Source organism: Equus asinus, chromosome 5 (genome assembly GCF_041296235.1).
Source record: "Equus asinus isolate D_3611 breed Donkey chromosome 5, EquAss-T2T_v2, whole genome shotgun sequence".
Classification (NCBI taxonomy): Eukaryota; Metazoa; Chordata; class Mammalia; order Perissodactyla; family Equidae; genus Equus; species Equus asinus.
This window is the reverse complement of record NC_091794.1, coordinates 83,969,996-83,994,779: the sequence shown is the minus strand read 5'-3', so window position 1 is coordinate 83,994,779 and position 24,784 is coordinate 83,969,996. Positions and strand designations below refer to the sequence as shown.

At 40.0% G+C, this 24,784-nt stretch overlaps 1 pseudogene; it reads left to right on the top strand.

Moving 5' to 3' along the window:
- Positions 1-122: 122 nt before the first annotated feature.
- Positions 123-24,784, top strand: part of LOC123285499 (cytochrome c oxidase subunit 6C-like) — a 28,226-nt pseudogene continuing 3,564 nt past the window's right edge.

The window sequence follows — 24,784 nt, the reverse complement described above, 5'->3', positions numbered from 1 at the left end:
TTGGCTTATACTTTCCCATAAGGAGATTACAACCTATTTTTTAAATTTGGAAAAATTCCTCTACTTCTGCCTTAAGAATTAGCATCTAGATAATAATAAACAGCATTTAATACACGCTGAGTATGTATGAGGTACTTTAAATATGTTAACTCAGGTAAGAAGTTACAGTGTTCTTTAGTGCTTACATTCTGGTTTATTTTCCATAAAGCATGGACTTGGCCTGGGAGGGGGAGGCGGCGGAGAGACTGGTTGTGTTTACTATAAGATCTATGAAGTCTAACTTTAAGGCTAAGAAGATGCCAAGTTCAGATAACTTTATTTTGAAGAAACAATGCCGTTGTTTCAATTTGCTACCTTATATCAGTGGTATGTTAGTATTTCTAGTTGATGTGTTTAGAAATAAGTTTTTAAAAGAAAAGTCCAGATGCAGATGGGAAGGTGAACATTAGAAAATTAGTGTGTGTTGAGAATATAATTGAAACCTCAGAAATCCTGCAGCGTCTTTTTTCCACCTTTTTTTATTGTGGTAAAATACATAAAATTTACCATCCACCGGTTTTTAGGTGTACAGTTCAGTGGCATTAAATACCTTCACATTGTTGTGCAGCCATCGCTACCATCCACCTCCAGAACTCTTTTCATCTTGCAAAACTGAAACTCTGAACGTTGAGCTAACTCCCCATTTCCCTCTCCCCGCAGCCACCATTCTGCTTTCTGTCTCTGTGACTTTCACTACTCTAAGTACGTCACATAAGTGGAATCATAGAGTATTTGTCTTTTGTGACTGGCTTATTTCACTTAGCATAATGTCTTCAAGGTTCATCTATGTTTTAGCAAGTGTCAGAATTTCTTTCCTTTTTAAGGCTGAATAATATTCCATTGTGTGTATCTACCACATTTTGCTTATCCATTCATCCCTCAGTGAACACTTGGGTTGCTTCCGTGTTGTAGTTATCGTGAATAATGGTGCTATGAACGTGGGTGTACAAATACCTCTTTGAGACCCTGCTTTCAGTTCTTTTGAGTATATACCAGAAGTGGAGTTGCTGGATCATATGGTAGTTCTATTTTTAACTTTTTGAGCACTCGCCATACTGTTTTCCACAGTGACTATACCATTTTACATTCCCACCAATAGTGCATAAGGGTTCCAGTTTTTCCACATCCTGGCTAATACTTGTTAGTTTGTGGGTTTTGTTGTTTTTCGTTTGTTTGTTTGTTTTTGTGGATAGTAGCTAGCTAATGGGTGTGAAGTGGTATCTCATTGTCGTTTTGATTTGTATTTCCCTAATGATACATAAGTGATGTTGAGCATCTTTCATGTGCTTATTGGCCCTTTGTATACCTTCTTTGGATAGCTGTCTGTGCAAGTCTTTTGCTTATTTTTAAATCAAGTTTTTCTTTTTTTGTTATTGAGTTTTAGGACTTCTCTGTATATTTGGGATATTGATTCCTTATCAGATATATGGTTTACAAATATTTTCTCCCATTCTGTGGGTTGCCTTTTTACTGTGCCAATAGTGTCTTTTGATGCACAAAATTTTAAAATGTTCATGAATCCGATTTGCCTTATTTTTTCTTTTGTTGCCTTAGATGTCATATCCAGGAAATCATTGCTGAATTCAATTTTGTGAAGCTTTCTCCTGTGTTTTCTAAGTTTTATAGTTTTAGGTCTTACATTTAGGCCATGGATCCATTTTGAGTTGATTTTTTTACATGGTGTCAGGTAAGGGTCCAACTTCATTAATTTTGTGTGTGACTATCCAGATTTTCCAACACCTGTTTGTTGAAAAGACTGTCTTTTCCTCATTGAATGGTCTTGGCACCCTTGTCAAAAATCATTTGATGATATGTGCAGGGGCTTATTTCTGGACTCTAATTCTGTTCTGTTGGTCCATGTGTCTGTCTTTATGCCAATACCACCCTATTTTGATAAAATCAGTAAATGTGAGTCCTCTAGCTTTGTGTGTCTTTTTCAGGATGTTTTTTGGCTATTCAGAGTCCCTTGAGATTCTATATGAATTTTAGGATGAGTTTTTCTCTCTCTGCAAAAAACATTGGGATTTTGATAGGGGCTGCATTAAATCTGTAGATTGCTTTGCGTAAGAATTAACAGCTTAACAATAAGTCATCTAAACCATGAGCGTGGGATATCTTCATTTATTTATGTCTTTAATTTCTTTCAACAGTGTTTTGTGGTTTTTGTTGTACAGCCTTTCTCCTTGGTTAGTTCCTAAGAATTTTTTAATGCTATTTTAAATGGAATTGTCTTTGTAATTTCCTTTTCAGATTGTTCATTGTTAATCTTGCAGCATTTTGAGTCATAAATGTCAGCTGTAGGGCTTGACTGTAAGATTCTCAAAAGGGAAAGTACGTAGTGTCCTCGTCTCAAAATTGGTAATATGAGCTTTAGCATTTGAGCAGAGTGCTCCTTATTTCTTGTGTTATAGGGCAAATCTTTAGCCAAGCAGCATTTTCTTAAACTATTTGCTAATCAATCACAATGGAGAAACCAGCTGGAGTCCTTCCAGCAAGATCTTGTGCTGTGACCACATGTTAGGTTGCTTTATTGTGCTCTGTACACATAAACTTTTCTCAGGTTTTTTAGGTCCAAATGGCCTTCAGTGCATACATATTTTTGGAAAATAGAGAGGCCAATTGGAAATGCCAGACAGGAAAGCAGAATATTAATCAAGGCTTAATGTAGGTACATGCCCTTTCATTCAAAGATATCTTTTATTCCTGAACTCTGGGTTGTAGAATGAAAACCAAATCCCATTAGCTTGTATTTATCTAAAGGTAAAAAATGAGTAGAAGAGAACACTTAATTGTATTTGTTGGAAAGCATTTCCTTGATGTCTTTACAGGATATCAAAAGCCTTCATTTACATCTGATACCCATAAACAGCTCTGGGAAAGCAACCCTGCCTCTTGTCTTTGTATATTTGGCCAATTTTGTGCCTTAATTGCTTTTTTGAGAAAGTAGGACAGCAATGTTAGGAGCTGGTAAAACCAAGGAGCTGGCTTCAAGACCCCTGTTCTTTGAGCAGCTTGAATAAAAACAAGCAGAGTTAAGGCTGTATCTTTTTGACTAACTAGGTTGGTGCAGAAAAGAACTGAAGCTGGGGGGAGGTGGGACAGAAAGCTGTGAGGTTATTTGCAGTTGATGATCTGAAACTCTGAGAGGGCAAGTTACCTGCTCCCTCAAAACAGCATTGCCTGTTGCCCTTTCCCCTTCCTTCCCTACACTCTGGTAAAAGGACTCAACCCCTTTGGCCTATGCTTTTTAACCTTGATGCTGCAACTCAGTACATAAGGGAAATCACTGACTGCTCCGGCAACTACATTTCAATTTTTCATTTAATTTTTTTGATTAGGTAATTCATGTGGTTCAAAATTCAAAAGTTACAAAGGATATAGAATGAAAAATCCTCAGTCATGTAGTTCCCCTCTCCAGAGGCAACCAGTGTTCTGAGTATTCTAGAGAGATTCTGTGCCCATATACACACATACACTGTGTGGGTAAACAAATGGTAGCAAATTATTCACATAGTTCCTGCATTTTTCTTTCTTCCCTTACTGTATTTTCAGGAATGTTCCAAATCAGGCACATGACCCAGTTAGAGCCAATGAATGACTCTTGCTTGGAATCCTCAAAGAGAGGAAGGATGTTTCCTCTGGAGTTAATGCTGAGGAGGTTTAAGTTGTATAGATGCTTTAGATATTTTTTATTCATTCAACCGACAAATACTTACTAAGTACCCACTTTATTACAAGAAGAGAAATTTACAGGCATACTCAGTAGATGAAGAGGAACAGCCAAGTTGAGAGAAAAACTGCTGTCTGGTAATGTGAGCTTCTGCAGTAAGTCCATCCTGAGACTAGCCCTATCCCTGGACTTTGAAGTCCTATGAGCCAGTAAATTCTCCTTTTTGCCTAAGCCAGTGTTGATAGGATTATCATTACTTACAATAAAAAGAGGTCCAACTGAATAGCAAATACATCAGAGTTGCCCCATTTTACACTTGAGGAAACCAAGGCTTATAAGGGTGAAGTAACTTACCTGGTATCAAACATCTGTAAGTACTAGAAGCAGGATTTGAATCTAGGTCTGGACTTCTACTTCTGATTATATAGAAGGCCTTGAGAGACCTTTGCTACTATGATAACAAGAAAAACCTAGACAAAACAATAATTCTCCATGGGGCTAACAAAAAGTGGTATATGCGAGGAAACCTTGGACTGAATTCCAGAAAGAATTTATAGGTAACAGGACTGGTCAGCTTCCAGTCTGGGGGGCAGGCTCCTAGTGAGTGTATGGGTAAGCCTGCAATAGATGGGGAGACATTGCAGGGCTAAGGTGAGGCCAGCTGAGTCTAAGATGTCAGTATAGAATGGGAGGACAGCTTGGAATCTGAGAGAACCTCAAACACAAAAACAAATTACCAGGATCAACCATTCTGCCTTCCCCCCTGCTGCCTCCCCCCAAATTTTGCTGAGAGGGTAGCAGTGGAGGAGGGGCTGATAAGCATAAATAATATAGTTGTGCACATTCTTGGGGGTAATTTTGAGACCCTGTCAGAGTTGACTGCAAAGGTGAATCAAAAATATCTAGACGTGCAACCAATCCCAACTCAAATTCTGACAAGATCAAAAAGATAGCATCTAGGAAGGTTGGGTTAATAACAGGTGAAATCAGTCTAACTAAAGTTGCAACTTAGGGGCCGACCCGTGGCCGAGTGGTTAAGTTCGCATGCTCTGCTTTGGCAGCCCGGGCTTTTGCTGGTTCAAATCCTGGGCACGGACATGGCACCGCTCATCATGCCATGCTGAGGCGGCATCCCACATGCCACAACTAGAAGGACCCACAACTAAAAATGCATAGCTATGTACCAGGGGGCTTTGGGGAGAAAAAGGAAAAATAAAATCTTAAAAAAAAAAAAAGATTTAAAAAAAAATAAATTAAAAAAAAATAATAAAGTTGCAACTTACCCCCAAAACCTACTCTAAGACAAATCTAAATGAAAAGTGCTTCTAATGTTTAGAGGAAAGGGTTTCTACTTTTGGGGAAATAAAACAAGTATTATACTTTATTTGCCTCTGGTCTTTTATACACAGTATCTGGAGTACAATATCAAATTGTGAGACATGCAAAGAAGCAAGAAAATGTGATCCATAATCAAGGAGAAAAATAGAACTGTTGTAAATAAATTTATTATTATAAACAAATGAAAATTCTAGAGCTGAAAAATACAATGTCTGAAATAAATTCATTGAATGAGCTTAACAGTGGAGTGGACATTGTAAAAGAAAGGATCGGGGCCAGCCCCATGGCCAAGTGGTTAAGTTCGTGCACTCCACTTTTGCAGCCCAGGGTTTCACTAGTTCGAATCCTGGGCATGGACATGGCACCGCTCGTCAGGCCATGCTGAGGTGGCGTCCCACATGCCACAACTAGAAGGACCCACAACTGAAATATGCAACTGTGTACTGGGGGGATTTGGGGAGAAAAAGGGAAAAAAAAAAGATTGGCAACAGTTGTTAGCTCAGGTGCCAATCTTTAAAAAATAAATAAAGTAATCGATGGATGTGAAGACAGATTAATAAAAATGATCAAAACTAAAGCAGAGGAAAAGATTGGAGGAAGAAAAAGTATCAGTTACCCATGGACTAATCTAAAGCAGTCTCAATATAATTGGAGTCTCAAAAGGAGAGGAGAGGGGCTGGCCCGGTGGCGCAGCAGTTAAGTGCACACGTTCCACTTCAGCGGCCCGGGGTTTACTTGTTCGGATCCCAGTTGCGGACATGGCACCACTTGGCACACCAAGTCTTTAACAAATGGTACTTGGACAACTGGATATCTGTATGTAAAGAATGAAGTTGGACCCCTACTTACACCATGCACAAGTTAGAGGGTCTTTCCACAGACCCCATCCTAACACTGGATAAAATCAAGTTTCCACAAGTTCAAGGAGATCAGCCAGTAATATAACTGCCTGACAGAACAAAAATCAACTTGTTCAGAAAATAATAACAGAAGCCAGAGTCTCTACAGCTTTTCTCACTCACAATATTCAATATACAGAAGATATGTATACTGTAAACAGGAAATGTGACCCATAGTAAAGGAAAAGAGCAGTCAACAGAAACAGACCCCAAGGTGACTCAGAAGTTGAATTAGTAGACAAGGACTTCAAAGCATCTATAAAAAGTATGTTCAAGGACTTAAAGGAAAAGTTGATCATAATGCGTGAACAGATGGGGAACTGTAGAAATGGAAAAAGGACCAAATGAAATTTTAAAATGGAAAATTACAATATCTAAAATTAAAAATTCACTAGCCTGGATTAACAACAAATTGGGGACCGCAAGAGAAAAGATAGAAAAAAAGCCAGTAGCGGGAATCTCAAAATCATGTCCCATGAAAGAAGTCAGATGCAAGAGAGTATATATACTTTATGATTCCATTCATAGGAATTTCAAGAACAGGCAAACTAATCTCTGATAATAGAAAACAAAACAATAATTCCCTAGGAGGGGATGGGAGTTGAATAGGAGAGGAGAGGATAACTTTCTAGGGTGATGGAAATGTTCTATATCTTGATTGTAGTGGTGACTACATGGATGTACACAATTACCAAAACTCATGAATTTGTACACTTAAGAGCTGTGTATTTCCCTATATGTACTGGGTTAACCTAAAAGAAGGCAAGAAAAAGGGAACAGGAGAAAAAAACCCAGATGAGATAAATAGGAAATAGTGAAGTAGTATACTTAAAACCCAACCATAGTAATAATTAAGAAATAGTAAATATATGGATAAATGTAAAAGGTAGCTTTTTTTCCTTCTCTTAATGTCTCTGAAAACAAAAACGATGAGAAAAATTAAAGGAGACTGTGGTAGGCTGCTTCAAATGAGTCCCAGTCCAGTGATCTGTATCACCTGATATTCATGCCCTCTGTAATCCTCTTTTATTGTGTGTAGGCCTGACTTTGTAGCTTGCTTCTAACAAACAATATGGCAAAAGTTATCGGATGTCACTTCTGAGATTAGGTTACAAAAAGCTGTTACTTCCGTCTTGCAGGTTCTCTCTCCCTTACTCTCACTCTCACTCTTCTTACTTGCTCACTCTGAAGAAGCAAGCTGCTTTGGACTTAGACCCCTACCACCACCACCCTCAGTAGTAATAAAGTAACCCTCATCAGCCAGAGGAGGATTTTGGAAGAGAGGAAACTGATGAAAGGGGTTCTTTAAACCAGTTTATGAAGTCCTAGGCAGATCCCTGAATGACCTACATGTCAAACTGAATAGAATTAGTATGGCAAATATTTGAGAACTGAATTACAGTGTGGAATACCCTGTGGGTTTTCAGATTGGTCTCTCATAACACACAAATGAAGCAGGCTAGAATAGCACCGCAAGTCTGAAAACTAAATTGTCTTTGGAATGACAGCCCACAAAATTAAGCCAGGATCTGTGCACCGAACTAAATAGGGTGACTGCCAGCTAAAACAGAAGATTTAAATAGGATCCAGAGTCTCATAACATAATACTCAAACTGTCCAGTTTTCAAGAGAAAATCACTCATCATGCCAAGAACTAGGAACTTGAATGAGAAAACATAATCAACAGATGCCAACACAAAGATAATTTAGATATTGGAATTATCTGACAAAGATTTTAAAGCAGTCATCATAAAAATGCTTCAAGGAGCAATCACAAACTCTCTTGAAATGAAATAAAAATCTCAGCAAGTAGAAAAGTATATAAAAGAATCCATCTGAAATTATTGAACTGAAAAATAGAGTAACCAAAATAAAAAACTCACTGGATGGGCTCAGTAGCTGAATGAAAATGACAGAAGAAAGAATCAGTGAACTTGAAGATAGCATAGCTCTAGAAGAAAGTGGAAGAGAATATATTTGTGATCTTGGGTTGGCAAAGATATCTTACAAAGAATGCAGAAATCACTAACCATTAAGAAAAATTGATAAACTGGATTTCATCAAAATTAAAACTCCTGCTCATCAAAAGACACTATTAAAAAAATAAATAGGCAAACCAAGATTGGAAGAAATCTTTGAAATACATATATCTGACAAAAATCTTATGTCCAGAGTATGTGTGTGTGTGTGTGTGTGGTGTTCAACATAATTTGTAATCAGGAAAATGCAAATTAAAAATGTGAGGAGATACCACTTCACACCCACTAGAATGGCAAAAGTTTTTTAAAAACTAACACCATCAAATGTTGGTGAGAATGTGGAGCATCTGAAATTCTCTTACATTGCTGGTAGAAATATAAAATGGTATTGCCATTTTGGAAAACTGTTTTCCAGTTTCTTATAAAGTTAAACATACATTTACCAAGAAATTTCACTCCTAGATATTTTTTCAAGAAAAATAAAAATTTAACAAAGTTGTACATGAATGTTTATAGCAGCCTTATTCGTCATAGCAAAAAACCCAAATGATCTTCAATGTGGTAAACAAACTGTGGTATATCCATATAATGAAATACTACCTAGCAATAAAAATAATTATAGAAATATGCAAAAACATGGATGAATCTTAAAATCTTTATGCTGAGTGAAAGAAGCCAGACACAGAATGCATATTGGATGATTCCATTTATATGAAACTCAAATAAAGGAGAAGGCAGATCAGTGGTTGTAGGGAGGGAGGTGGGAAAGGGACGGACTGGGAACCAGTACAAGAGAGCCCTTTAGAGTAATGGAAATGTTCTGTAGGTTGATTGTGGTGGTGGTTGCGTGAGTGTTTATATTTGTCAAAACTCATAAAACTATATACATTAAAATGTGAGCATTTTATTTGTAAATTTTACCTCAGTTTTTAAAAACCCTTGTTTATTTGACTCCAGTGCTCACACTCTTCAAAGATATTGAAACCACATCTATCTGTATTCTCTGGTTGGAGCATTATGATTTACCAATGGAAATAAAAAGTAGGTTCTGGGGCTGGCCCCAGGGCCTAGTGGTTAAATTCAGCGTGCTCTGCTTTGGTGGCCTGGGTTTGGTTCCTGGATGTGGACCTACACCGCTCATCGGCGGCCATGCTGTGGCAGTGGCCCACATACAAAATAGAGGAAGATTGGCATGGATGTTAGCTCAGGGCAGATCTTCCTCAAGCAAAAAGGAAGATTGGCAATGGATGTTAGCTCAGGGTGAATCTTCCTCAGCAAAAAAAATTAAGTCTGTCCTCTGAGGGACTCACAATTTAACTGTAAGTCAAAGCACAATAGGATAAATACAACTAAAGAGAAATTTTAAGACTCTGAAGAGGAGCTCTTTCCTGAATTACCCTCTACTGAGGTTTGTCACTTGAGTAGGTCACTTAAACCTATCTGAATCACCATTTCCTGAAATGAAGGGTTTGGACCAGATAATTTTTATCTAAATTATCTGGCACTAAAGCTCATTGATCTGTGAACTTTCAACTAATCTAATGCAGGTTGTGTTGAGGCTTTGAAATGTGGGCAGGATTTCCACATTACTACAAGGTAAACTTGTGAGAATGGCAGTTCAGGCAGAGGGTCGCATGGGCAAAGGTGTGGTCATGAGAAAGCACAAGTTCTGCTCAGGGGAGAGCAACACCCTCATCTTCAGAATGAAGGTTAGATGTGTGTGTGGAGCAGTGGGGAGAAATCCTAAAAAGGTGGCTGGGGCCAAACTAGGGCCGTGACTGCCAGGCTGAGGAATATTACTCAAGAGAACAGGGTTCCAGAAGTTCAGTAGACATGTCACTTGCATCGTAGCATCAAGCATCCCAAAATGCAGTATCCTGTTAGCCCAGACAGTAGAGAGAATCTGGTGACAATAGCTGCAGGAGGAGCAGCTGCATAGCGCTGAGCCCTGTTCCCCTGCTCCTGCCAGAATGAAATGATCACTGACAAGGATACCAATCATTATGTTGCCCAGTGTTTTTCAGATCAAGTCCTAGTCAGGATTCTGAATGAATGATGAGACTGAGCCTGAAAATGTAATCTATAGCATGGCATTATGAACTGACCTTGAAGGGTCCCAGCGGGAAACAGATGGCATAACAATTTAGGATGATTTGAAGAGAGTTTAATGAAGGGACTATTTATAAAGGTGTGGATAGACTGTTGAGAAACCACGAAGGAGAATGCAGTACCTTGGGACCTGAAGAGGCAAGGAGAGGGAACAGCTACTGGAAGCCAGAGACACATGGAGCTGGGGAGAGAGGACCTGAGGGAAGCAGCCAGCCTGCAACAACCCTGGCTCATGCTTCCCTCTCCTCCTGTCTCCCACCCTTCTGGGGTCCTCACCAGCCGAACCCAAACAGAAGCCAAAGGACAAGGGAGCCTGTCAATGTTGTCTTATCAGTCCTGGGGCACAGAGCGGGGTGAAGAACAGTGACTAACAGAACTGGAGGAGCCAGTGGAACATGTCCTGCGCAGAGGCAGAGAGAGCTGTATTCAAAACCCTGCTGTACCTTTTTTCTAGCTGTGTGATCTTCAGCAAGTCACATACTCTCTCTGAGCTGCAGTTTCTTCATTTGCAAAGTAGAGATCATTCTATTTATTTCCTGACAATTAAGTGAATACACACACACACAGAATTTAACCCAAAACTACTTTGCACACTATACATACTAGATAAATGATAGCTGCTGCTTTTTTCTTTTCTTTTTCTTCTTCTTCTTCTCCTCCTCCTCATTGTTATGATTATAATTACTACTATATTACATATAGCCAGACCTCTTGGAGGGTCTCTTTGAGTTTACTCCTAGTCTGACGCCAGTGTTCTTGTTTCCTTGTGCGTTCTTGTTTCCTGGTGTGGAGGACCAGGCACTTGCCACTGTGGCCAAGGAGAATGGTGATGTCCCAGGCCAAACATGCCCACAAGATGTATTGAGCTGGGACCCTTGTTCACAAACCAAACTGTTTTGTGTTTCATCTCCCAGAGACTGAGAACCTAAGGGAAGCCAAGACTCCTGCAGGCAGCTCACGCCCGCTGTTCATTGCAGGGTGTTGCTTTATCCAAACAGAGCCAAGAGGTTGCTCGTCATTTTTCAGCTCTGGTCAGAAGCAATGGCAGCCACATAGAAGGCTAGAAATGATGAGTAGGGGTCAGGGAGGATGCAGGCAACAGAAGATCAGTGGCTTCCTCTTGATATTTCCCTCTCAGGAAGAAGCCACACTAGAACAAAGAGGCTAGGTGGCTCATGAGGCCTCACGTCCCCAAAAGGAGTCAGTGAACTCAAAAGTTGGACAACATCTGCCTTGAGAGTGATTCTGCCACCCCAGTGGTGCTGACGGGTTTGGGCACTGAAATGGCAGAGCTGACCAGGCTAACAGAACTCCTTGTTTGAATCCATGATGAGAAATGGACCATTTTTAGGGCCCCCCTTGGGCCTATTGAAATTTGCACATTACCCGCATCACCAGTCTGGCTGGAGCTACCAATACAGTATTCTTTGCTGTTTTAGAACACAAAGCTGCGTTCCCCCAGGCCTCCAACTGTGCAGCCACTGAGAATCCAAGGCTTCTGCTGACTTACATGTTTCTGTGAGCCAACTGGCTCACTCTGTCACTGCAAGAATGGGCTGGGAGCTGAACTCTGGGTCATGTCATGATTAGGGGTTTCTCAAGAGGAGGAATGAGTTAGCTATTTCCTGAGATGAGAGAGGGGAATTTTTTTTTTTTTTTACTGTAAGTGCTGAGAACAGTTTGTGCTAAAGCAGAGTTTTATGCTGGGAGAGAGAGAACATTTCTGCGATGATGTAGCAGAACCCTTTAAGAATCCTGCCCATGGCTGCTTTTCTGGTGTCACATCCAATCTTTGTTGTGGCCAACACTTCCTGGAGATGAAACACAAGTTCTGATACAGAGATAGCAAGTTCAGACTCCTTCAGTAATGTAAGAACTAGTGCTACAGCCTTTTGTAAGGATAAATACATTTATTGTGAGACGGGCAGGACCTATGGTAGGCTTATTACAGTACCATTACATAAGCCCATCCCAGGGGCAATGGATGTCCAGCTCCAGCCAATTGCTACCAAACAGAAGTGTAGGCCAGGATGACTTACCTTCCAATGTTTCATGAGAAACTAGAAGTCTATATTTTTATGAGAAATAAGTGATTTTTAAATGTTGGCTTTAATTTTTTAAAGGGTGTGGAGCAACTTCCACTTCTGCAAAGATGGAATAGACATACTTTTTCCTATTCCCCCTGCTAGGTACAGTTAAAAACCCTGAACATTATATACAAAACAGACATAAGAAGTCTACGAAAGAGAATGCACACTGGCTAAGGACCTCAAGACCCAACAAACGACTCAGCAATGAGTTCCCTAAGTTTTCTTTTTGCCTCGTATATGTCAGATTGGAGAAGTCAGCAACCCAAAAATGCCCATGGGTACAGACAAGAGTCCCAAGAAAAGCCTGGCTTCTTTACTCAAAGGACCAGAAAAGAGCAGTCTAGAAAGACAGAAATCTTTAGACAATACCCCCTCCACTCCAGCCTTCCCTCTACCCCCGTCAGCAAAGGCCAAGCGGAAAGCCTAGGCACCTTCTCTTGTAACGAAGCACCACTCCCCCTACCTCTAGGTGGTGTCAGAGGAGGCCTAGTCATCCACTCAGGACTTTCACCACTGATCAGCAATAACAAAGCTGTCTCTCCCCACAATGCTATGGAGGCCACATGGGAAGAGGTAAGGAGGTACCTCTCCCTCTCCCAACCAGTGTGGTGTCGGTGAAGGCCTAATAGGGAATCTGAACTCCTACCCCTGCTCAGCAGTGAGCAGGAGCTCCTCCAGCACAACGTGTCAATGGAGGCCAAGTGGAGAACATGAACTTCCATGGCTATCTGGAAATGATGAGGCAGCATCCCCCCTTTCCCCACAGAAGCAATGTTAGAGGAGGCCTGCTAAAACATAAGATATAAATAGGATTTAAGTCTTATAATATCCAAAATGTCCAGGTCTTAATCAAAAGTGAGTTGTCATAGCAAGACCAGAAAGATCTGAATTTGAATAAGAAAAGACAATCTATCGACCCTAATACCCAAATGACACAGATAGAATTATCTGAAAAGTATTTTGAAGCCACCATCATAAAAATGCTTCACTGTGTTCGATGTGTTCCATGACAAACAAACTTGAAACAAATGAAAAAATAGAAATTCTAAGCAAAGAAATATAAAGTCTCAGCAAAGCAATATAGAAATAAGAACCAAGCGGAAATTTTAGAACTAAAAAATATAATAACTGAAATAAAATTTTAATGAGTGGGCTCAACAATAGAATGGAGAGGACAGAGGAAAGAATCAGTGAACTTGAAGACAGAAAACTAGTGATTACCCAATCTAAACAATAGAAAGAAAATAGACTGAAAACAAATGAACATTATTGCCTCAGGGATATGTGGGATTATAACATAACATCTAATGTTCATGTCAGTGGAGTCACAGAAGAAGAGGAGAAAGAGTATTCAAAGAAGTAACGACTGAAATTTTCCCAAATTTGGTGAAAGACATAAACCTATAGGTTCACAAAGCTGAGCAAACCTCAAGCAGGATAAACCTATGTGAAGACACATCATAGTCAAACTTCTGAAAACTAAAGCCAAAGTAAACAATCTTGAAAGCGGCTAGAGAGGAATGATACCTTACCTATAGAGAGGAGACAATTCAATGGACAACAGATTTCTTATCAGAAACCAGAGGCCAGAGGGAGTGGCACAACGGTTTTCAAACGCTGAAAGAACAAACTGTCAATCTAGAATCTTATACCTGGTGAAAGCATCCTTTAGAAATGAGGAGAAATCAAGACATTCTTAGATAAAGGAAAACTAAGAGAATTGATTGCCAGCGGATTTTCCCTATAGGGATTGCTAAAGGAAGCTCTCTAAACAGAAAGGAAAGGATAACAGAAGGAATCCTAGAATATCAGGCAGGAAACAGAACAATAAAAAGAGCAAATATAAGGTAACTATAATAGACTTCGCTTCTCTCCTTGTGTGTTCTAAATTATGTCTGATGGTAGAAGCAAAAACTTGTAACACTGTCTATTGTGGTTCTCAGTGTAGGTAGAGGAAATATTTAAGACAATTACTTTATAAATGGGGAGGTATAAAGGGACATAATGAGAGGTAAGACTTCTACATTTCACTTGAATTGGTAAAATGTTAACACCAGTAGACTGTGAAGAGCTATGTATATATGATTAATACCTAGAGCAACAATTGAAAAAGCTACACAAGGAAATACACTAAAAACACTGTAGATACATTCAAAACACTGCAGATAAATCAAAATGTAATTCTAAAAAAAAGTTCATGTAACCCACAGAACACAGGAAAAAGAAGATAGAGAAATGAAAAACAGGGGCTGGCCCCTTGGCCTAGTGGTTAAGTTCGCGCACTCTGCTTAGGCGGCCCAGGTTTTCACTGGTTTGAATCATGAGTGCAGACATGGCACCGCTCATCAGGCCATGCTGTGGTGGCATCACACATGCCACAACTGGAAGGATCCGCAACTAAAAATACACAGCTATGTACTGGGGGGCTTTGGGGAGAAAAAGGAAAAATAAAATCTTTTTTAAAAAATGAAAGAAATGAAAAACAGAGGGAACAAACAGAAAACAAAAAATGAAATGACAGACTTAAGCCTTAACGTAATAATTGTGTTAAATGTAAATGTAACCAATTAAAAGACAGAATTGGGGAAGGGTTAAAGGGGTAAAGGGGAATATATGTATGCTAATGGATGGAGACTAGACTTTTGGTGGTGAACACAATGCAGTCTATACAAAAGTTGAAATATAATAATGCACGCCTGAAATTTTCACAATGTTCTAAACCAATATGACCTCAATAAAATAATTTTTTTAAAAAGACAGAGATTGGCAGAGTGGATTGAAAAACTATGGCTCAGGGGCCAGCCCGGTGGCTCAGCAGCTAATTGTGCACATTCTGCTTTGGCTGCCCGGGGTTCACCGGTTTGGATCCCAGGTGTGGACATGGCATCGCTTGGCAAGCCATGCTGTGGTAGGTGTCCCACATGTAAAATAGAGGAAGATGGGCACAGATGTTAGCTCAGGGCCAGTCTTCCTCACCAAAAAGAGGAGGATTGGCAGCAGATGTTAGCTCAGGGCTAATCTTCCTCAAAAAGAAAAAAATAAAAAACTATGGTTCAATGATATGTTGTCTAAAGTAAACTCACTTCAAATACAATGATATAGGTAGGTCAAACGTATAAGGATGAAAAATGTATACCATGCAAACATTATTCACAAGAAGCAGTGGTGGTTATAATAAGATGAGATAAAGTAGACTTCAGAGCAAAGAAACTTACTAGGGCAAGAGAGGGATGTTACCTAATGAAAGAAGGGTCAACTCATCAAGAACACATAGCTAACCTAAATGTGTATGCACCAAACAACAGAGCTGAAAAATATGGGAACCAAAAACAGATAGAACTGAAAGGAGAAACAGACAAATCTACAGTTATAGTTGGGGACTTCAACATCCCTCTCTCAGCAATTGATGAAACTACTAGATAGAAAATCAACAAGTATATAGAACTTAACACCACCATATCACCATTAAGCAATAGGATGTAATCAATATTTATAGAACACTCTACCCAACAATACCACAATATACAGTCTTTTCAAGCACCCATGGAATATATACCAAGAGCAAGCATATCCTGGGTTATAAAATAAACCTCAACAAATTTAAAAGAATTGAAATAATACAGAGTATATGACCATAATGGAATCAAACTAGAAATCAATAATAGAAAGAAAATCTCCAAACACTTGGATACTAAACAAAACATTTCTGAACAATACATGGGTCAAAGAGGAAGTCTTAAGGGAAATAAAAAGTATGCTGAACGGAATGAAATTGAAATAAAACATCTTAATTTTTATTATAAAAAATGTTTAAGGGGCCGGCCAGGTGGCACAGTGGTTAAGTTCACACGTTCCACTTCTCAGCAGCCCGGGGTCCGCCAGTTTGGATCCCAAGTGCGGACATGGCAACACTTGGCAAAAGCCATGCTGTGGTAGGTGTCCCACATATAAAGTAGAGGAAGATGGGCATGGATATTAGCTCAGGGCCAGTCTTCCTCAGCAAAAAGAGGAGGATTGGCAGCAGATGTTAGCTCAGGGCTAATCTTCCTAAAAAAAAAAATTTTGAGACACAGCCAAGGTGGCACTGAGAGGGAAATTTATAGCACTAAATGCTATGTAAGAAAAGAGAAAAAAAAAAATGTCTCAGATCAATAATCTAAGCTTCCAGCTCAAGAAAGTAGAAAAGAACAAAAGTAACCCAAAACAAGAAGAAGGAAATAATAAAGAGCAGAAATCTATAAAGTTGGAAAAAGAAAAACAGAGAATATCGATGAAACAAAAACTTGGGTCTTTGAAAACATTGATAAAACTGACAAACCTATAGCAAAACTAACAAAGAAAAAAGAGAAGACAGAAATTCTTAATATCAGGAATAAATCAGGATATCACTACAGATCCTGAAGATATCAAGACTAAAGAGGAAATACTGTGAACGATGTTACACACATAAATTTGACAACTTAGATGAAATGAACCAATCCCTTACAAAGCACAAACTACTACAACTCACCTAACATGAAGTACATAATTTGAATAGCATTATAACTATTAAGGAAATTTAATTTATAATTTCAAAACCCCCCAAAAAGAAACCCCTATGCCCAGATGGTTTTGATGCAGAATTCTGCCAAAAATTTAAAGAATTAACACCAATACTGTACAATTTCTTCCAGAAAATAGAAGAGAGGAAATATTTCCAAATCCATTTTATGAGGTCAGTATTACCTGACCAAAACTAGAAACATGATACCAAAGAAAAAAAAAGATAGCTACAGACCAGTATCCTTCAATATGACTATAGATACAAAAATCCTTAACAAAATATTAGCAAATAGAATTCAGCAACATATAAGAAGATTATACACCATGACCAAGTGGGATTTATTCCAGGGATGCAAGGTTCATTCAATATTCAAAACTCAATGAATATAAGCCAACAAATTAGCAGACTAAAGAAAAATCAATTGATACAGAGAACGCACTTGACAAAATTCAATGCCCATTCATGATAAAAACTTTTCAGAAACCTAGGAATAGAGGGGAACTTCCTCAGCTTGATAAAGAATATCTACAAAAACCTACAGCTAAAATCATTCTTAATGGTGAAAGACTGAATGCTTTACCCCTGAGATTGGGAACAAGGCAAGGATATCCACTCTCACCAATCTAATTCAAGATACTGCTGGAAGTTCTAGCCAGTACAATAAGAATACGAAAAGAAACCAAAGGCATACAGATTGGAAAGTAAGAAATAAGACTGTCCTTAACCGTAGGTGACGTCATGGTCTATGTAGAAATTTCCAAGGAATCAAAAAAAAGAAAAAAGAAAAGAAAAACTCCTAGAACTAATAAGTGAGTTTGGCAAAGTCCCAGAATGCAAAATCAACACACAAAAATCAATCATATTCCTATATATTAGCAATGAACACATGGATACCAAAATTAAATTAAAAATATAATACCATTTACAATCACTAAAAAGAAAATGTGTAGATGTATATCAAATCAAACATGTACGAGACTCATGTGGTAAAAACCACAAAATACTTTTGAAAGAAATAAAAGAATATCTAAATAAATGGAGAGACACACCGTGTTTAGGGATTGGAAGACTCATCATAGTAAAGATGTCAATTTTCTCCAAATCAATATACAAATTTAATGAAATTCCTATCAATATCCCATCAATATTTTTTGTAGGTATAGACAAGATTATTCTAAAGTGTATAGGGAGAGCGTTGTCCATTTCTCCATCAGTCAAGAAGGATGCGGGTGTTGAGGAGAGTAACTACCATGTCTTCCAGTGCTTTGACGAAACCCCGGATGTGTGGCCTTCTGGCCAAGCATCTGTAATTTCATATTGTTGGAGTATTCATTGTACCCCCGCTTTCTCTAAGTTTGCTGTAGCTGAACCAAGAAAGAAGGCATATGCAGATTTCTACAGAAATTATGATTCCATGAAAGATTTTCAGGAGCTGAGGAAGACTGGTATCTTTCAGAGTGCAAAGTGATTTGGGAATATAGAGAATTTCTTTGGGTTGAGTTCCATGGAAGTTTGTCACTCACTGACCTGTGTCCCTGAACTATAAAACATGAATATTTGGGCTAAGGAATAATTTCTCTTGATAAACAATTAAGAAATACCTGGAAAAAAACTAAAATGCATAGGGAAAAAGCAAAGTAACTAGAATAGCTAAAACACTTTTAAAAAAGAATAAAGTGAGAGGAATCGGGGCCAGCCCAGTGACGCAGTGGTTAAGTTCACACGTTCTGCTTTGGTGGCCCAGGGTTTGCCGGTGCAGATCCTGGGTATGGACATGGTACCGCTTGGCAAGCTATGCTGTGGTAGGCATCCCACATATAAAGTAGAGGAAGATGGGCATGGATGTTAGCTCAGGGCCAGCCTTCCTCAGCAAAAAAGAGGAGGATTGGCAGCAGATGTTAGCTCAGGGCTAATCTTCCTCAAAAACAAAACAAAACAAATGAGAGGAATCACTGTACCCAGTTTAAAGAATTGTCATATAGCTACAGTAATCAAGCTACGCAGTTCTGGCAGTTGGAGAGATACATAGATCAACGGAACAGAATAGAGAACCCAGAAACAGCCCCATGCAATTCAATGGAAGAACGATAGGGGGGAAAAAACTTTACCAACCAAATCTCACACCTTATACAAAAATTAATTCAAAATGATCACAGGTTTAAATGTAAAATTATAAAAACTTTTGGAAGATAGCATAGAAGAAAATCTTCAGGACCTAGGGCTCAGTGAAGAGTTCTTAGACATGACACCAAAAGCACGGTCCATAAAGAAAAAAATAGATAAATTGGACTTTATCAAAATTAAAAACTTTTGCTCTGTGAAAGATCCTGTTAAGAGGATGAAAAGATAAGCTACAGAGTGGGAGAAAATGTTTGTAAACCATACATCTGACCAATGACTCTAATCTAGACTATATCTGTAAAATAGACATTTTCTTTAAAAATTAAACACTTGCTTACTAGACAACCCAGAAATTGCACTTCTAGGCATTTATCCCAGATAAATGAAAACCTATGGGGCCGGCCCCATGGCCAAGTGGTGAAGTTAGCACGCTCTGCTTCGGCGGCCCAGGGTTTTGCCGGTTTGGATCCCGGGTGTGGACATGGTGCTGCTCATCAGGCCATCCTCAGGCGGCATCCCACATAGCAGCACTGGAAGGACCTACAACGAAAATATACAACTATGTGCTGAGGGGCTTTGGGAAGAAGAAGAAAAAAAGGGAAACTTATGTCCACAGGAAAACCTGCATGCAGTTGTTCACAGTAGCTTTATTTGTAGTAGCCAAAATCTGGAAACAACCACAGTGTCCCTCAAACAGGTGGATGGTTAAACAAAGTGTGGTGCAGCCATGGCATGTGTAGGCGGTTAAATGAGCCTCCCTCAAAAAAAAAAAAAAATATGTCTGTATTCTAACTCTCAGACCTGTGACTGTGACCTCATTTGGAAAAAGGGTCTCTGCAGATCTGATTAAGTTAAGGATCTCGAGATGAGATCATCCTGGATTACTTGAGTGGACCCTAAGTCCAATGACAAATGTCCTCACAAGAGACAAAAGACGAGAAAACTCAGACCTAGTGAAGACCCTGTTAAGACGGAGGCAGAGATTGAAGATCTGTAGCCACGAGGCTAGGAATGACTGGACCCAAGGAAGCTGGAAGAGGCAAGGAAGGACTCTCCTTCAGACCCTTTGGAGGGAGCACAGCCCTGCCGACACCTGGATTTAGGACTTCTGGCCTCCAGAAGTATGAGAGAATAAATTTTTGTTGTTTTAAGCCACCAGGTTTGTGCTAATTTGTGACAGCAGCTCTAGGAAACAAACACCACGGAATACTATGTAGCAATGGCAAGGACCAACCTTCACATGGCAACAACTTGGACAAATCTCAAGGGCTGAATAACAAAAGCCATCTCAAAAGGTCACATACTGTATAATTCTATTTACATAACATTCTCTGAAAGACAAAATTCTAGACATGGAAGAGAGATTAGTGGTTGCCAGGGGAAGTGGTGGGGTAGTGGGGAGTGTGACTATAAAGGGGCTGCACGAGGGCGATCTTTGTGGCGTTGGAACAGTTCTGTATCTTGATTACAGTGGTGGTTACACAGCTCTAAACACAATAAAACGATACAGCCCTGTTTATTCACGTTGTACAAGTCTGAATTTCCTGCTCTTGTTATTGTACTACGATTATGTAAGATGTAACCATTGGGGGAAACTGGGAGAAGAGTACATGGATCGTTCTGTACTGTCTTTGCAACTTCCTGTGAATCTATAATTATTTCAAAATAACAAGTCTTAAAAAAGTTTAATAGCATGAGGGGTTTTTTTGGGGTGATTGACTTGTTCTATGTTTTGATTGTGATGGTGGTCACATGAGTGAATACAGCTCTCAAAACTCATCTAACAAGACCCTTAATATGGGTGCATCTTATTGCATGTAAACTCTATCTCAACAGAGTTGGGGCTTTTAAAGTTAAAACAACATCAAAAGTATGTGGAGCAAACAAAATATATTAGTTTTCAGCCTGAATTTTTTCAAGCCAAACACTGGAATATTCTACCTTTTGCCACCCAGTACCTTCTAAATCAACTTATATTCTGAGCACTTCAGTGCAAAGCTTCCCTTGCCTTCTCAACATCTGACAGGAAATAGAAATGTCAATGTTTACAAAATGAAGGTGTGTAGACAACTGTTGAAGAGGAGATACTCTGGCCATCATCCCAATGGCATAATTTAGATCGTCTCACTAACATGTCTGGAGCCATTCCCTCTCCTTGTGGTCCAAGAAATAAGCACATAAACCAGTCAACCTTAGGTTACATTCTCTCTAGCCTACAGAGTAAATGCTCCAGGACATCAGAGAAGAAAGTCTGAACCAGGGGCAACTACTCCATGTATCATTTGGATTATTTCTCTTTCTATATCCTGTTTCCCTGTTAAACTGTAAGCTGAAGGACAGAGAAGTTTTCTATGTTGTTCTAACCCTCTCAGTCCTTACACTGAACCCAGCAGCCGCTCAAGAATCCTTTGCCACTGATGAATCATAATACCATTTGTTTAGGGGAATACAGAGCTATTTATAATATGAAGCAGAAATTCACATTTAAGAACAAATTGGTAAGTGGATTTGTTTTATGTGCTGAAGACAGTAGCTAAAATATCTCAGTGGAAGCCTTTCCGATCCCAGACCAACCTATTTAGCTTCAGGAGATTTATCATTTAAAGCAACCAAAGATTACTTCTAGGAATAGAGCCTAAAGAAATAACAGAACGTGTACATAAAAACGCATGCAGAGGAGTGCTTGTCGTAGCACTATTTGGATTTAACAAATTGAAAATAACCAAGATGTCAAAGAGGAAAGACCTAAAATAGGTTATGGTATACCCCAAATGGCATACTAAGTAGCCATAAAAAATGGGACCTTGAAAAAATTCTACATTAAAAGAAAACGCAAGGCATCTAAAATAACAAACAAAAACATGATTGGCAAACGATTTTTAAAAAGAAAGAAAATGTGAGTTTCAGAGTTCAGGTATATTACATACATACATACATTATATATATATATAGACACATATATTTTCTATAAAAATGAAATTATCTTCCTAAATGTACTTAAGTGAACTTAGGAAAAAGTCTAGAAGATAAAATAACACTTTGACAGTATTGCTTTTGAGATCTGGGATTAGAGAGACAGATTTTTACTTCTTACTTTAGAGAATTTTTTTTAAGTTGTAGGATTTAAAAGAAGAAAAAACTCTTAGACCCATGAAAAGATGATCACTCTCACTCCTAAGAGCGATGCCAACTACAACTGGACTGGCATTTCATTTTTCACCTATCAGATTATCAAGGATCAAAAGTTTTGGTAGTATTTTTTTTGGCCAGAATATGGTAAGCAGATCTTCTCAACAGTTCTGGAGGGAATATGAATTGGTACAACCTTAATGGTGAGCAATTTGGCAATATCTATGAAAATTATAAACACACACACCTTTTGACCCAGGAATTTCACTTCTAGAAATTTATATTTCAGATACGTATCTGCAAGAATTGAAATATATCCATGGCTGCATTGTCTGTAATAGCAAAAGATTTGAAATCACCTAAAAGTCCATCAGTAGGGCACTGGTGAAATTAATTCCATACGGTGGAATAATATGCAGTTGCTTATAAAGATTTTTTTTTTCTTTTCTGCTTTATCTTCCCATACCCCTCCCGTACATAGTTGTATATTTTTAGTTGCAGGTCCTTCTAGTTGTGGGATGTGGGACGCCGCCTCAACGTGGCCTGACGAGCAGTGCCATGTCCGCGCCCAGGATCCGAACCCTGGGCCGCCACAGCGGAGCACGCGAACTTAACCACTCGGCCACAGAGCTGGCCCTGCTTATAAAGATTAAAGCAGGTATTTATGTGTTTTTCTTTGAAATAATAATAGTGGTTAAGAAATGCAATGTCTTGGGGGCCAGTCCCGTGGCCCAATGGTCTGCTTCTGCGGCCTGGGGTTTCACTGGTTCGGATCCTGGGTGCAGACATGGCACCGCTCATCAATCCATGCTGAGGTGGCATGCCACATAGCACAACCAGAAGGACCTACAACTAAAATATACAACTATGTACCAGGGGGCTTTGGGGAAAAAAAGGAAAAATAAAATCTTAAAAAAAAAAAAAGCAAAGCAATGTTTTGATTGGCTCAGGCTTAGGTTTAGTTTACAAGATCCTTCTCCCTGGGCTGGGGAAGAAGCCCTGAGCTTGAACCCTGGACCTTTGTCTTTTTCCCATAACCAACCCTTACCTTGGGCCAGTTCCAGGCCCTTGGTCCTTGCCTTATACCCTTGCCTGATTTCATCTCGGTGCCTTCCCTCTCACTGGGCTTTGACCAGCCATCTCAGAGGCTGGAGTTCATTCATTCATTCATGCAAATCAATATTGCACACTATTGTGTGCCAGATACTATTCTGGGGACCAGGGGGTAGAGCAGTGACCAAACAGACACAAACCCTTGTCTTCATAGAGCTTACATTCGATAATTCTTCCTTGGAACCAAGCCCCTTGGCTGAGCCCCATTTTCTGCTGCTTACACCCACAGCCCATTGCCCAAATGAGGAAAGATCTGCAAAGCATCCGGCTCTACTCCTGATACTTAAGAGACGATGTGGCATCATACAACAAGGTCAGTTTTTGGAGCTTACAGATGTGGGGCAAGTCTTCCGTGTGGCACTTACTAACTATGAGAACTTGCCCAAGCCACAAGTCCTTTCTGAGCCCTAATTGCCTCATCTATAAAATGGGATGATGACAGCACATACCTTGCAGGGTTGTAAGGACTGAATATATTGATGTTTGCAAAGCATGTCACATTGTGCCTAAACAGTGAGGGTTTGACACATGGCAGATGTTTGAGTTTTGTATGTCAGACCCAGGAGGCTCATGCGGAGGGCTTGGGAGGCAGAGTGACTCAGCATCCAGGAACTGGGACAAGAGACTAGAAAAGTGTAAAGGAGAAGCAGGCCCCAAGCAGCAGTCCCTAGCTGGAGCACAGGAGCTCAGACGGACCGAGAAGTGCCAGATGGTGGGCAGCGGCCCCTGCCAGGATCATCTCTGGTCTGCGGGGCCTGAGAGTGCTAGCAAAGAGAAGAGTGGGCAGCAGGGTTGAGGCAGCATGCCGGTCCCAGGAATCCAGATGGCCAAGGGACAGGGGCTATGGAAGGCTGAAACAGAGGCAGCCGAGCCTGCTGCCACCAAGTCCCCAGACTCTCCTATCACTGCTTAGCCTTCCTCCCCCTGCAGCCAGTCCCTGCCCCTCTTCAGGAACCTCACACCATCATAATCCATTCTTCCCAACCTCTTCCTCTCTGCGGCTTCTTTCAGATCAGTGTGCGAACACCCCCGAATCTTAAAGCAAACAAGCAAACAAACTCCCAATTCCCCATCCCTCCAGTTACTACCCTCTCACATCTCCTTCCCTTCACTGCCAAACTTCTCCTTCTCACTCCTCAACTCACTCCAGCTCAGCTCCTACCCACAAAAGTCCACTGAGCCTGCTCATGCCTGATCACCAGTGACAATGAAAGACTTGCTGTGCACCTTGGCGCAGCCCCTCGCTGTCTCTGAGCCTCTAGTCTGCAAATGTGAACTTGCAGAGAGAGAGCTGGTGTTCCTGTGCAGCAGAAGAGGGATATAGGGCCCCGGTTTGCCTCCCCTGTCGTCAGAAACAGTATAATGATAAGGAAATCTGCACCACATTTCATATCACAAAGGGACTTAGCATGTTCCTTGCATGGAATTCTTTAGTAGTTTCCCAGCCACACTCAGAATAATCCCCAAACTTGTAGAAGGCCTCCCGGGGTCTAGCTCTGGCCCTTCTCTCCGAGCAGCCTCATCTTCCACCACCCCATCCACTTACCCCACACTCCTTCCCATCCCCGCTGGCTCTCCCCAAACCTGCAAAACTTACTCTTGCCATTCCTGCCTCAGCACTTCTGAGCACTTTCCTTTGCCTGAAACATTCTTTCTCTACGCCGTCCAATTCGGAAGCTACTAGCCACACGTGGCTGCTGAGTACTGGAAATGTTTCTACTCCAAATTGAGATGTACCATAAGTGTAAAATGCA